The sequence below is a fragment of the Equus quagga genome, chromosome 8 (genome assembly GCF_021613505.1).
Source record: "Equus quagga isolate Etosha38 chromosome 8, UCLA_HA_Equagga_1.0, whole genome shotgun sequence".
In the NCBI taxonomy this organism is placed as follows: domain Eukaryota; kingdom Metazoa; phylum Chordata; class Mammalia; order Perissodactyla; family Equidae; genus Equus; species Equus quagga.
Window position 1 is genome coordinate 59,975,539 of NC_060274.1, and position 15,885 is coordinate 59,991,423.

The 15,885-nt window shown below is 42.4% G+C and overlaps 1 protein-coding gene across 1 annotated transcript in view; it reads left to right on the top strand.

Moving 5' to 3' along the window:
- Positions 1 to 8,569, top strand: part of CDK14 (cyclin dependent kinase 14) — a 550,173-nt gene extending 541,604 nt beyond the window's left edge. Inside the window, exon 15 of the mRNA XM_046669616.1 lies at positions 5,193 to 8,569. The gene's annotated coding sequence lies outside the window, so the exon portion shown is untranslated. The remainder of the gene's footprint in view (positions 1 to 5,192) is intronic.
- Positions 8,570 to 15,885: the final 7,316 nt, after the last annotated feature.

Consider the following 15,885-nt stretch of genomic DNA (forward strand, 5'->3'; position numbering starts at 1 on the left):
CACATGCATCCTGGTGAACATCCTGTTCACAATTTAGGCGATGGAAGGGAAACCTACAATTGTTTTAATTTGGAACCAAAATAATCACTTCTCTACAGTGAGGTTTAGAGGGGAAAAAAAAAAGTGGGCCAGAGTCTTCCTGTAGAAAAAAGAATACCTCGTGGAGAGGCAATACGGCAGGAGAAAACAATAAAACAAACATAAAACCTTAGAGTGGGTAAACAGGCTAGTGAAAGAGAGACCATCTGATCCCATGCAAGCACCCTGAGCTGGCGTCCTCTGCTGTGTCATCCCGCTGCCGTGTAAACTGCATGTGTGTGCTAGGGGTGCGTGTGTATGTACACACAGAGATTTAACAGGGAGCACAGAGGGAATTAGAAAGAGCCTGGCCCATTTTTAATTTGGGTCTGTTTGCTTGCATTTAGCACTTAAGGGCTTCTACATTCAGTTTGCTCAAAAGAGTGATGAAGCACTCCTTGCTTATGCCTCAAATCAGAAATGCATGAAGTGCAGCTGCAGAGATAATACATTTTCCCCAAAGGCTTTGGCTGAGCAAATTAGGTGTCAATGGGGTGCCTGCGCAGGCAGTACTCTCTCTAATTAGTCTCTTGAGCCTAGTTGGTGGCGGGTATGAGATGATCTAATCAATTGGTCTGTGTCTGATGGTTCGTGTAAAAATCCTACCAGGCAGACTCTCTCCCACAGGTCACCCACCTGCACAGCGGGACTGCTCATTTTCATTTTTCATCTCCTCCATCACATGATGCTGACAGTTGGTTTTAAGAAAATTGAATCCAAAAAATATCTAGTTCATAGGGCACATGGGTCAGAACAAAGTTGCATTATGGGTACCAGCAATCCAATTAATTAATATTTATAGCTAAGAAGCCCTATGTAGATATTTCTGAATAAGGATTTTATCAATAAAATCCAATATCTTGTTTAAAACATTCATTTCCAGAGAAAGAACATTGTAAAAGCAGAAAGCAAGATAAAAATGGCATCCATTAATCTTATGATTCATATACCTAGGAGTTAATGTGCACATGGTTGAGCTTAGAATCCATATTCACTGTGTGTGCAGTCTATTTTAATAATCAATTAAGTGGAAGGGAAGGATTTACTATTGCTATTATATTTTGCTTCCCTATGAATGTCTTATACTCTCTCCTACCACCTACGTCCCCACCCATCAAATATATAATTATATTTAGATTTTAAGGAATTTTTCTAGCAGTAAACTGACCTACCTTATACGTAGTTCTTGAAGTCTGATACGGATGCTGATGCTGCCAAAGGAGGAAGAAGGGACATCCCACGCAGCTGGTGAACAATATCAGGCAGAGTGGTTGGCACAGTTTGGGCTTTAGAGTGATCTCACAGAGATGGGAAAGAGTCTAGCTCTTGTTGGGACCTCCCTTCTTTTTTTATTATTAGTTCCTTCCATTAAATATCTGAGCCCAAACCTAAGTAATGGACTTATCTGTAATCACTGTGTTCACCATTTATTATCCATTTACTATTACTATGTATTATCCGTTGTTATCCAATTCTGCTTATGCCTTGGGTTAGGTACATGCGATTCTCCTAGAAAACAAGGACAAACACCATCAATGGCTTAAAAACAAACTTAAATCAACCCAACAGGATAGTAACATGCCATGGACTATGGTAACAACATAGTTTGTTGTTCCATGAAATCAGATATACTGAAAATCAAATCATTCCTTTCAAATAGAATGTCATGGAATTAAAAAAAAAAAAACTTTGGCCTATAGGAAGGTGTTGATCCTACTCACCTTTCTCAGCCTGTGGGTATCTGTGGCTGGCCTGCTCTGTAAATGGCACTGTGCTCCTTCAGCAAGAGCACAGGCACAGCATTTGCCCTCCGTCAGTGCGCACTGGGGGAGCGCTACCTCTGAGAACACACTCGACTCTCAAGTTTTCAGATTCTACCTTTCCCCTCCTGTTCATTTAACAACTGTTTACTGAGTACCTGAGCCAGGTCTGAGCTATGCTCTTGGGGACACAATGGCCAAGAAAACCAAGCTTAATCAAGAACATAATGATGCCCCCTTACTTGCTCCCTCACAGGAAATGTACCCACACCTCAGGAGTGACCAAATGAGGTCACCAAGACTCCATTCTCTTGATTAAAGTAGTGGAGTAGAGGAGAGCCAGGCAATGACTGCATCATTTGGGTGTGGTTGTGGGAACTCCACGCCTAGGCAAACAGACATGAGGACAAACCCACAACTCCCATTGGCCTTGGTGAGCAGGCTTTCTGGAGAAGCTAGAATCTCAGCTGCTGTTTAAGCTACATGAAACAGAGAGGGCATTTTTGTCATCTGCTTAATAAAATGTCACAGTTGCTAGTGGGATTGGGGACTGGATGAAGTGGACAGGTGTGCTTGAAATATTTCAGAGACAAGTGCTGTCTCTCCTTGATGTTGTGGGCCTCAGAAAAGATGTCAGTGCCTAAATCAGAATGCATGATTACATGCAAACAACAGATAGACCTAAAGGTGAATTTTCTTCATTTCCCTGGAAGAACATGGCATGGAAGAAGGGTGGCATGGGGGCTAAGATGGTTGTTCCCATGTAAGCATTTTTGCTAGGGTAGTGACTTCTTTAAGAAGAGGTTTGATAAAGGCATATCTGGACAACATGGCAGGGGTGAGGGGTGGCCATGTGAGCTGCATAGAGAACTATCCTACAGGCAGCAACTATTTGCAGTAACAACTGAGGATTTAGACTTAGTGGTGGCAAAGGACCTATGTGTGCTATCCATCCACCCCCAGGCCTCTCCCTCTACCTCCAAGCTTCTCCCAGAAACTTAAGGTAAAGGCTATTATTTACATTTGGCTCAGTCACTGATGACAGAGAACTCTCAATAGTGGAAGTTTACCTCTACGTCACATCATCAACAAAAATTAACTCAAAATGGACTGAAGATCTAAAACTATAAAACTCTTAGAAGAAAACATAAGGCTAAATCCTCACACCCTTAGATTTGGCAATGGATTTTTAGATATGACACCAAAACCACAAGCAACAAAAGAAAAAATTGGAAAACAAGGGTAAATTGGACTTCATCAAAAGACACTACCAGCAGAGTGAAAAGGCAACCCATGGAATGAGAGTAAATACTTGCAAATCAAGGGATTAATATACAAAATATATAAAGAACTCCTACAAATCAACAACAAAAAGACAAACTACCCAATTTAAAAATGGACAAAGGACTTGAATAGATATTTCTCCAAAGAGGAATACAGATGGCTAACAAGCACATGAAAAGATGCTCAACATCACTAATCATTAGGGAAACAAATCAAAATCACAATGAGATACCAGTTCGCACCCATTAGGATGTCTGTAATCAAGAAAAAACAAAAACAAAAAACAGGAAGTAACAAATGTTGGCAAGAGTGTGATGACATTAGAACCTTTGTAAATTGCTGGTAGGAATATAAAATGGTGCGGCCACTGTGGAAAATAGTTTTCCAGTTCCTCAGAAAGGTAAACATAGAGTTGCCAGATGACCAAGAAATATAACTCCTAAGTATTTACCCAAAAGAATTGAAAACATCTATTCAAACAAATACTTGTACACAGATGTTCATAGCACACTATTCACAATAGTCACGAGAGGAAAACAACCCAAATGTACATCAACTGATGAATGGATAAACAAAATGTGGTATATCCATACAATGGAATATTATTCAGTCATTAAAAAGAATGAAGCACTGATACATGCTACAACATGGATGAACTTTAAAGATATTATGTTAAGTGAAAGAAACCAGACACAACAGTTCACATGTTGTATCATTCCATTTGTATGAAATATCCAGAATAGGTAAATACGTAGAGACAAAAAGTAGGTTGTTGGTTGTCAGGGGCTGGGACAAGAGGACAATGGAAGTGGCTGCTTAAATAATATAGGATCTCCTTCATGTGTGACAAAAATGTTTTGAAACTCGATACACCTGATGATTACACAACATTGTGAATGTACTAAATGCCACTAAATTGTATGCTTTAAAATGGTTAATTTTATGATATATGAATTTCACCTCAATTTAAAAAAAAGACGGAAGTTTAACCTTCCAAAAAATCATCATAGTAAATTGGAAAAATGAGCCACAGATGGAGAGGATGCATTTTAGTGGTTCTTAATTGTAAGACTGGAACTTCTCCTCTCTTGGTCAAGGTAGTGCCATGCAGGGGTGAAGTCCTGATCCTGCAGCCTGCATGGGCAGCAGTAGGGCGATTGCACTGTGAGGTCTTAACAAAAGGCCAAAGTTCCTTGGGAAGATGACAGTGTGGCACTGTAGAAGGGGACAAGCAGGCCTGATCAGGCCTCGTGACCTCGAGCTTAAACTAAAATGTCTTGGTTCTGGGGCTTCCTGGAGCTGATGCGTCGAACCTCTGGGCTGTGTGACTGACCCTCTGAGTGTTTCTTTTCACCCTTCCTGGCAAGACATTCTTTTCCCACCCTAGAGACTCAATGAAAATGCTGAAAGACCAAAAAGAAATGTGGACAGGAGCAGAGTGAACATTCCTTCTTTCTTCTTGAACTGCTCACATGGAAGTGGTTACCGAGTTTAAAACAGGCATCATTGGAAACGCACAGTCGTATGCAGGATGTTGGGAAGAGGCTGGCGATTCAGGTCATGCTGGCCAATTTTCATTCTGCTGAAACTAGGTCTGATAGTAGGCAACCGAGGAATTACATGCAGCTGGGTTTTTTTTAAAAGCATATATGTGATCCATTTTTCTATTTCATGTTCATAAAAATGAACACGATGATATGTCCTTTTAATGGTCTGTATAATGCTACAGGCACTTAATTAAGACCAGTATTACTACTAATGATTTGGGGAAGGAAATTTGCTGAATTTCTTTTTCTCTAAATAATCCAAGAGGAGGTTAGACCATTTTAATTCTTGGAGTTAAATTATTTTGGGGGAAGAAAATGCAGTCAGAAGATTTGTTTATCATGGTATAAGGACTGTTGGTTAAGGAGACTACTCTGCCTCAGATATCTGTGCCTGGGGTGGCTGTGCAGAAAATGGATAGGCTCACTTTGGCTTGACCAATTTTGATGTCTCATGTAATTTAGGAAAAATGAATGACGTGAGGTTTTTTTTACATATAACAATTTCCTCTTTTCCTTTTTCCAGGCTTAAGTTGTCATCATTCTGGGAAGAAAAAAAAACATTAACGAAGTGGCCGATAATACGAAGGGAATCATGGATCAGTTTCCTTTCACTCCTGGTGGTGGATTTCACTTACAAGAAAATTGAAGCTGGCAAGACCCTGTTTTCTCTGCAATTTATTTAAAACCTTGCACGCATTTGGATACCTTGTGATTTCCGAGAACTATGTGAAGATTAAGCTTTGCTTACTGATACATGGCATGTATTCTTTTCAGTCTCTTGTGTTTGATTTTGTTTGATTTCCCTCTGCAGCACAGCGTCTCTGGAAAGGTTTTTATGCTTTCACCAGCCATGTCTTAAATACGTTAAGACAACACATTTGGTGTTCGCACTTCTTCAGTAATGTCTGTACTTGAAAGCCACATAGTGGCATAAAACAATGCGTGTTTTCTTTGAGAGTGGTGCACATTTTGCAACCACTAGGAAGGAAATTTTTAGCTACAGCAAACCCATGTTCTCTGACTGACTTGACAACTTGGTCCCTGGCTGTGGGGCTCCACTTGTCGCTTACCTTTTGAGGACATTTGCAAATATGGTTTTTCTTGGAAATAACTATACATTTACACAGGATGTCGGAATCTGCTTAGCATTCTCAAGCCACATAACACGACTGTTTTTTGAGTAGGTTGGAAGTGAAGAAACAAATACCAAGCATTAAGAACAAAGGCAGGGATAAATTGCTTACTTTTCAACCTCTGGAAATTGAGGTAACTTTTACGTGTTTTCTGAGTCTTGTCAACATCTTGTTTTTCCCATCCACTCTGTTACACTTTGTATTTTTCTAAATGGGGAAAAGAGGAGGAACAGAATGTTTAAAACTTGGATGCAAAAAAATTGTATCCGCTGGATGAGCTCTGAAAGCCCTCTTTGCTAGTTAACGTTTAAAAAGCAAATTACAAAGGTATCCAGAGTTAAAAATTTACATCAAAGCACCTTCAAATTACATTTTTAAGAAACATTCTAAGCTGATTGGAAGACATCATTGTGTACCTTAACTTTAAACCGTCTGTGAGAAAAACTGTTCGAATGCAGGTTTCAGAAATAATGCAGGAGTCTTGCTTTAAAGACTGAAAAGGGAAAAAGAAAGGCGCAGCTTCCCTTGTTTAAGGAGTTGCGGGGCCTTGGAGGATGAAGGTGAGTATGTGACACGGAGGACAGAGTGGATTAGGCATGCGTTGTGCTTTGATCCAGAGGGAGCGCTGCCTGGTGTAGGCCGTCTCCCAGTGGGGCAGGACTCGCTGCAGAATCCCAAATAATACTGAGGCCAAGGTTAGGAAATTCCTCTAAAGCATGAAACCTGGCTCCTCAGGATACAAGTTCCTATGGAAATACCTTTGTGTACATTGTTTTACATTTTCCTATTAGTCAGAAAGGAGAGACTAAGAGCTTGAAATGTGTCACACTTTTTATGATGAAGACTAGGAATTATGAGCCAGTTTGACAAAGACTTTCTCTGAGAATCAAGTGAGGGAAAAGCTTTTCTACAGTCAAACCCAGTATACTTAGGAAATTGGACCCAGAATTCCTAAACATTAAAATGGTACCTTCCCCCGAGTGAGGGGTGAGTATATACGTCAAGGTCACAATCCGTCCTATCCAGAAGTAGCATTCTTTGTAAGCTTCGAAGTGCTAAGCAAAGAATTATTTACTGATTGATTTTAAAGAGAACCAAAGTCACCCAAGGCTAGAATGTTTGCTATTTGCTACCTAGAAATCCTTTCCATTCTTCTTTCATATATTCCAACCCGTTGGAAGTCTTTGGAGGTATTTTGATTTAACGTGTACTTAAATTAGGATTTCTTGAAGTAAACACAAAGAGAAAACTTTACATGCAATCAAAAACAGCCTTTCCCGTGATTTGTTTTGAATTATTCATTTAAGGGAGAGGCATAACTTTTGTATTTTACAAAGTTTAGAACAACTGATGATGAAATCTTGCTATTTAATAAGCTTTCTAACTTGAAAATTTGAAAATATTTAATGTTAAAAGACTTCAGTTAGGAAGGTTAGAGTCATTCAGCGATATATGCCCTTTCATAGGCAGCTTCTCTTGGGAAATCAAACATGATGCTACTCAGTGGGGGGCGGGGGATGGGAGGGATCTGTTCTTACAGAAACGTACATGTCAGAGGTTTGGGAGGTTTTTAGTTCCCCATCTTTGCCATTGGTACAGGACATCCAAAGTTTGGTTTGTGTCTCTCCTTTCCTCTCCCATTTGTAATCACATTCTCCGTCTCCTTTTCCCACCTTCTCTTGCTGAGGGCAGTCGTAGAAATCATTACAGACTGTGTTCATTAGCAGATTTATTATTCTATTGAGAAAGCACTGGAATGTTTTGTGAGACTATTTTTATATGAAGGAGTAGCTTGATTTCAAACAGCTGGAATAGTTAGAACACATTAGCATGGTGATTATATCAATGTGACATCATGGCACACATAGTATTCTGAAAGGAAATTTGGGACTTAATTTCCATTTTCTTAAAGGAACAGTTTGGTTAACTTAAAAATACAAGATACAGTGGACATGAAAACAATGTTTGCAGTGTTCAGAAAAACAGAGGGTGTAAGGCAGGGGTGGCTGTCCACCCACTGATACAAGGTTGAGAAGCTATTTCTACCTCCCAAGAGTGATAAGAAAAGTTTCCAGGGGAGCCTCCAGGCTTGCAGAGAAAGCAAAGCCTCTTGGTATTCTTTCCTCGGTGTGTACCTGACAGCCAGTGTAATCAATATCCTAGGTAATGCGTCTACATAAGATACTTATCTGTGAATATTACTGGTTTTGTAATCTTTGTTATATAAGAGGATGTTTAGGCTGTACATACTGGGGTAGATTATTGCCTGCCCCCTATACATAGGAATATGCTGCATAATTGAGCATAACTTCCATCTCCCTTACTGGCTTGTAGGCAGAGGAAACCGTATATGTTACTGCCTTGCAATTTTCTCATATACCAAAAACAAAAAAACAAACAAAAAAAATCTCAAATAAAATAAGCGGTCTCCTATTCTCCCCTTCCCACAGCAGCATATTTTAGAGGCACATACAAAATCTACATTCTCTAGTTGGGAGTGGATTTTTTTATTTTTCTTTTATCTTTTTTTTGTATGATACACTGAGATGTGTACTTTCTACAGGGGGTCGGTAACTAAGAAATGTGCTAGCATCATTCAAAAAACTATTATACTTCAAAATGACACATAGTAAGGAGGATGGAATAATACATGTTGCATATTTGTTACCAATTGTAATTTGTCTGTATCATGAAAGATGTAATGGTTTGTCAGCTGTCACTGTTGTTTCCTTGTAACATGATATGGAATAAAGTATAGCAGACTCTCTGTATGTTTTCTTGGTACATTTTCTTGGTGGGTGCCAAATAACACCATATACTGTGTCAAAGAAACGTTGTCTTGAAAACTCTTAGTCGCACCGTTCTTAAAGAGTGAAATAAGAGAGCAAATACTCAATGCTCTTGGATGTGGGAAGGAGTGAGTTAGCCGGAATGTTCCAAGAGTCTGTTGAACCCTCCCTTGCCTTGAGTTGCTATGACAAATTTAGGTAAAGGAGTGGAGGCTGTGCAAAACAAATCTTGTGAGCCGCTGGGTCCTCACAATTCCCCCAGCTCCTTACTGACGTTCACCACATGTTCCAGGCATCTGGAGCTGATCTGGTTTTGTTTAATGGCAAACCTATTTATATTTTATTGCCTCTTTCTCAGTTTTTTTGCACACATCCTAAGATGAGGTGGGTAGGTTACCCTCCACTGAATACAAATCAAAGCTTCAGCATGCCTACAGACTGCCAGAAGCGTTACTGTTCTCGAGCTGAGCACACTTCTCTGAACACCACCTAGTGGGTGCCTGCACCTGAATGGGCAGGGCACTGTGGGGAGCCTGTACTTGGATTGACAATGCCGCCTTGGGAGGCCGGTCTCCTTTCTATCATCACCTCCTCCTCCTTGTCAGATCTGTCAGCTTCATAACTCCAAACCAACCCCAATGATTTGATAAATTGCTAATAATGTTCATGCCAGATACTGTCATCAATTTATAGATATGATATTTGGTGATTTAAAAATGTTTACCCTTGAAGGTAAAAATCAAAGTTCACGTCTCATGTTTAGAGGACCCAGGACCTCTGGCTTTCCCCTGGGCAGACCCTCACCAACCAGCAGCAGCTACCTCAGGTTTCCTTTCCCTGCTCCCCTCTTAGAACTTCTGTTATTTCACAGTTGGTAAGCCCTTCACAAGCTAATGTTCTCACAAAACCAAATCTAAGTGTTCTCAGCTGATGCATAGTCCATTCCAGAGAAGCTCATGAGAACCACTGCATCTTCATCCCCCCAGCTACCCCTGCTGTTTCCCCTAAAACAGCAAGTCGTCTATGCCAAAGGTACACACATTTTCACACAGTCCTGCCACCATCAGTGGATTCTGAGACAGGAGATTGCATAGTGGCAGACTTCGTGGTAGAGATAATAGGCAAATTTCTTAGTTAAATGGGAGCTGTATATTACCCTGGAAACTGATTAGAATTATAGAAGTGTCAAAAGAATACCTTGTTCCTCAGAATTGTTTCAAGGGAGCAAAATGTGTGCCACTGCCCCACTTCAACAGCTGCAGAAGCACCTGTGCCCGTTGCTGAGGTCATTCCCAGCAGCCTCAGTGGTAGGTTCACAAGCACAGAGCTCAACTGTGTGCCTGGGTTGATTTAATCCCAAGAGTTCTTAATAAAAGAAAGACAGAGGTGGAGGGCTGGTATCTACAAAAGACCAAAGAAAAATAGCTTTGCGAAATGTTTTTAACTTTTTAAATGTGGCAGTAGAGATGACAATCATCTCTCAGCTCCATAATTGCCCAACGTTCCCCTCTTTTTCTTCGGGGGCTGTTCCAGCTTTGTCAGGTTGGAGGATGTGATGTGTGCTCTGAGGCAAGCAGTCACAGTCAGGAGGGCGGCACTCCTAGATTTGCTGTTGGCCCCCAGAGTATAGAGAAACCAGAGGGGAAGGTGTTGGAGCAACCCTGTGCCACTAGGTTAACACGTACCGTTGCTGAATAATGGCGGGCATTGTAAATCTCTGGAATGAGAACCCCACAGTGGCCCAGCAGCCTGCTGCTACCAGTGGGTGGTGGCGTTATGGGCATTAGCTCTGAGAAGCTTATACAGCAGAGGGGCTAGGATAAAGGACACAAATCAGGGGAAAACTGACAAGATTAAAAAAAATCCAAGGCCTGGTATTTACTGTTCATCCCCCATGCTCTCGGTGTGCTATATTGTCTGCGGTGAGTCATGCTGAGAGAGCGCCAGCACAATAATAGCTCGGAGCAGCCTTGCAGCCCCAGAGCCAGCCTCTGCCAATGGTGCTGACTGCTCTGGTGGAGAAGGGGATTCTGATAGAGTTGTCTTTTTTTCTCCTTCCCTGCGAGACCACCAATAATTATGGAGGGCACGCAGCAAAGATGGGGTAAGGGTTCCCTGTTGGAGTGTATCCTGAGAAGTGACCCAGCAGGGCTCTTGGCGAAGGTATGTGCTACAACAGCTGACGGTGTGCCTGCCTGACAGATGCAGACAATGCCGGGGACGTTTGAACCAGCGGTTCAAGGGTTTAGAGACGTTCAAATAAAACTTAGCTTTATACATCACGCTACAGTGTGAAACAATGACCCTTTTCCCTCTCTCCGTCTTCAACCAAATCGGGTAACAGGGTACCTTGCTTCCAAAGAAAGGGGTAATCCATTCAGATCCTTGGAGTAAGCGGGCACAAGACCTGCAACCTTATTCTGCCTAATGTTTGGGAAATCCAGACCCTTGTGTTCATCCCCTTAGCCCAGTGGCTCGCAGCCCCTGGCTCTCATTAGAGTCATGAGGAAGTTTTAAAAACACCCGCACCCCAGACCACTTCATTCTAGAAATATTGAGGGTGTGGCCCTGGCATTGGTCTGTTTTGGCAGCTCCACAGGTGATTCTGCTGTGCAGTCCGCATGAGAACTGCCAGGCTCTTCCCTTCCTCCTGCCTGTCTGTTACTGCGCGGGGAGGGCTGGCAGACCTTTCCTGTAAGAGTTAGATAGTAAATCTAGTCAGCTTTCCAGGCTGTACAGTGTCTGTTGTAACAACTTCCCTGCTGTCATAGGGTGAAAGCAGCCATGCCCAATACATAAATGAATGAGGGTGCTGTGTTCCAATTAAACAATTTATGGGCACTGAAGTTTGAATTTCACATAATTTTCAGACATAATGAAATACTTTTCGTTTGATTTTTAAAAACTATTTAAAAATGTAAAACCCATTCTTAGCCCACAGCCCGTATAAAAACACACAGTGAGTAGGATTTGCCTGGGGCCTGTAACTTGCTTACCTTGGCATTGTATTCAGCCCTGCTAATGGGGTAGGCAAGGACCACCCCTAAGGTTTCCCTGCCCAGGGTAGACTCAAACTGGAGACTACATACCATATATATAAATATTTAAAAATATAAATCCAATTAGCAAAATGTTAAATATATTCAATTCTCTTACCTTGACAAATGTGTCTTCATAATGACCTAGAAGGCCAGGGTTGCACTTAGAATTTTTGGACTCCTCAAAGTTCACCAAAACTTGACAGCATGCAGAGAGTTGGCCTGGTTCAAGACCTATCCCCCTCTTTTCATCTCACACTCCTAGCTCTAGGGTGTGTATCCATTGTGAGGAGCCACACATGCAAGTGTGTCAACGTCCCAGCTCCCACGTCCATACTCTGTCCAGGCCCTTGGCAAACAGCCCCTCCTTGGCCAGCCCTTGGGGATCAGGTGCACATTCTCAGGGAGGGTGGTTTCAGGGAAGACTCCATTTGCAGAGAGAATTCCAGGGTCCTGGACATCTAGAGTTCATGGAGTAGAACTGGGGGAGGTAGTTTCCTATTGGGCACAGCATCATGGATTCCCCATTCTGTGGGGGGAGGTTGACCAGAGACAGGTCCTTTAAACATGAGAACCAAAACAGGAACCCCTCTTGCCTGGGTTTAGGGGCACTACTGGTGGGTTACAGAAGCCTGAGGATCAGCTGCCATGAGTTTCAGGTATCCTTGTGCATTTCATTGCCCCCCTCCCCGCCCAAACCCGTGGAAGCCAGCCTCATAGTGTGAAGAAGAACCATTCTGAGGAAAGGGCAAAAGGTTGTTCAGCACATCTCTTCGGTTAAATGAACTGACCTCCTGTCAGTCATTAACTGGAACTAGCTGGTACCAGTTCACAAGAACCAATTGTTAAATACTTAGGAATTTTGTAAGCCAGTTCTTGTCATTGATAACTTGAAATCAGATAGGAGCATTTACACCACGGAAAAGGGCAAACTCTACAAATCAGGTTTTCGCTTTTTGCTTTTTGTTGTTTTTTGAAAGCCAGTTTCCCTGCACACTACTGCCTCTTGTCTCCTTTCTTTCTACGCTCATCTCCCATCTCTCCATGCACACATCCTCCACCTGTGCCATGCTGAACTCCCCAATGATCCCTGGATATTCCAGACCTCCTCACACCCTTGTACTTTTGCACATACTGTTCCCTCTGATTGGAATGCCCTTTCCTATTTTTCCAGCAGGCAAGTTCCTATTAATCCTTTTAAGACGGAGTTCCAAAACTATCTCTGTTGCAAAGCATTCCAGAACTCCCCTGAAAATAGTTTCTCCTTCCCAGTTCCCACATAACTTTTGAGAAAATAGTAACATACAGGTCTTTTTCAATCTCTATATCCTCAAGCCTGAAAATGGTGATGAGGCACAGTAGATATTTAGTATTTTTTTAAAAAATGATCCAATTATCAAAGAATAATACAAATTAACCAAGAATGGGAGGGAATATAGTTTACCTTCCTAAGAAAGGGTTTAGCAGCCTGCAAACAAAGTGAATATACTATATTTCTATCATGTGCTACGATATGCAATTATACGCAAGGGCCTCCCAGCTCTATGGGAGAAAAAGAAACCAAAGAGGAAGGATCTCTGCTTGTCCTCAAGGGGCTCCCAGAGGCAGTGGTTGCTGCACTTGGCTGACTACCACAACCACCAGGGGAGCTTTCTAAACATTCTTACTGAATCGCAGGCTCCCAGGTGGCAGCCCAGGTGTGTGTGCTTTTTAAAATCTCCTCAAGGGGCTGGCCCCGTGGCCGAGTGGTTAGGTTTGCGCACTCCGCTGCAGGCAGCCCAGTGTTTCGTTGGTTCGAGTCCTGGGCGTGGACATGGCACTGCTCATCGGACCACGCTGAGGCAGCGTCCCACATGCCACGACTAGAAGAACCCACAGCGAAGAATATACAGCTATGTACTGGGGGGCTTTGGGGAGAAAAAGGAAATAATAAAATCTTAAAAAAAAAAAAACTCCTCAAGTGACTCCAATGGTCAGCCACAATGTGAACCACCCTGTAGGGAAGTTTAGATGCTTAACCTCCTAACCAGGCAGTTTGCCTCCCTGTCAAATACCCCCTCTACTCTTTCCACCTGAAGACTCTATTCAAATTGCCAATCATTTGTGAGGCACTCCTGCTTCTATCCTTTCAGTGGCTCCTCCTCTTCTCCAAAGTCCAAGCTCTCTAGAGTGGCATCAAGACCCCCCACGCCCTATGATCTCACCGTCCTTCTTCGTTTTCATGTCCTCTCCTCAGCTCTCACTGTGTCTTCCAGCCTCAGGGAACCTGGCTAGCACTTCCCATGTTTCCTCCCTCTACCTGGGACTCCTTCTTCTGCCTCCTCAGGTAGCTACATCCTTTAGCACTCATGTTTTGCATCACCTCCTCCATGAAGCCTTCCCTGACAAGGTCCCTTCCCCTGGTTAGTTGACCCTTCTCTTCATTCCTCTCTCCCTTCATTCACCCATTGTGGCAGAGGCTGGCTAAGTGTTTTTCTCCTGAACTAGACGAGCTGGACCACATTTCACAGCCCCCTTTACGAGGTCTGACCAACAGAGTATGAACAGAGTGATTGCACCACTTCCTGGCCCAGACCATCAGAGCATCCTGGGCATAATTTCCATGCTATTTCCCTTTCTTGCCATATTCATGCAGACAAACATGGCTAATTGGAAGTCACTTGTTTAAGAAGATGGGACCATCTTCTTAAAGAAGATGTGGAAGAATTACTGCTCAGAATGGAGCCACTTGAAGGTCAAAAAGGTCCTTTGGGGACTTTACATGAGCAAGACATAAACTTCCATTGTGGATTAACTATTAAAAAAAATGTTATCCTACTTCAATTCAACAAATAATTATTGAATAGTTACCATGTGTGAGGAGTATTCTGGGTGCTGAAGACATGATGGTGAACAACCCTTTTCTCATAACGAGAGAGAGAATTTTAAAAATACATAATTTCAAGTCATGATAATTGCAATGAAAAAATTCTGAACATCTCCACCAATATACTTTTCCATTTTATTATAACTACCATTTTTAATTCGTTTTATTCCCAGTTACTAATACATTATTTTTTAACTTTTATTATAACTACCTTTTTAATGTTTCTGCCTTACACACTAGACTCTGAGTTTTTGAGGGTAAGTACTGGATCTTTTTCATCTTTTTGTGCCTAGTTCTTAGAACAGAGCTTGGCCCAGTGTAAGTTGTCAATAACTGCTGGTTAAATGAATGAACTCACAAGGCATGATGTGACAGGGGTGACAAAACAGTGCAAGGGGAGGAAGAAATGAAAAGGAGGCTATCCCTTCCAGCTGAAAGTAACTGGGAAGGCTTCATGGAGGAGGTGGCATCTAAGCGGAGCTTTGGATGTAGATTACCATTTCAGCACATACAAACTGAAGTAGGGCAGAAAGACACACTCGACTAAAGGAAGTACCCGAGTAAAGACATAAATGAGAGAAATGCGGGATGTTTGGGGAAACTCAAGGAGCTCTGCTTAGGCTGGAGCACAAGGTGTGTGAGAGGGATTAGTGAGGAATAAAACTGGGCCACAGAGACTGTGGGGTGCCAAACTCCATAAAGTTTGAACTTTATCCTGAATTATCATGCAAACAAATGGCATGATCTGGACTCTGCTTTGGGAGCAACCACTTTGGCACAGGTTGCTTACCAGTTTTCATTTCACCAATCATCTGTTCAATGCGGACATGTGCCAGACATTGTGCTGGGGACTGCAGGTCCACAACAGGAAGACACTGTCCTTCCCTCACATTCTAAGTGGGGAAGAGAACGGTGCAGACATTATTTTAATGCAGCAAAAGGTGTCAGTGAGAGTCACAGAAGTAGTACAGACAAGGTATGATATTTTGCTTCGGTTCCAAGACAGGAGGTGGGGGTGGTGGGGAGAGTGTCTTGGGAAGACCACATGGGAGTTTTCCAGGGAACCTGGGCAGGCTGTCCTGAGCAAATGCAAACAGAAAGAGGGATGAAACAGCACGGACTTCCCATATGTTAATTCACCCCCAATTCCAAGATTTCACAGTAAAAACATCAGGGTTTCCCAATTTTCTCTATCAAAGCTAGGAGGTATAATTCAAGGTTTCTCTTAACCCTTAAAATAATAAATACCCCCAGAGAATTCTGCACACTCCTTTCTCAGAGCTCAACCTCTTCCCCACCTCCCACCCCTCTTGAGGTGTGCCTGTCTGAACCCTCTGGGGACCCTGAGCTCCCTAAGAGTGAACACCGGTCTTACTCATTTCAGTAGCTT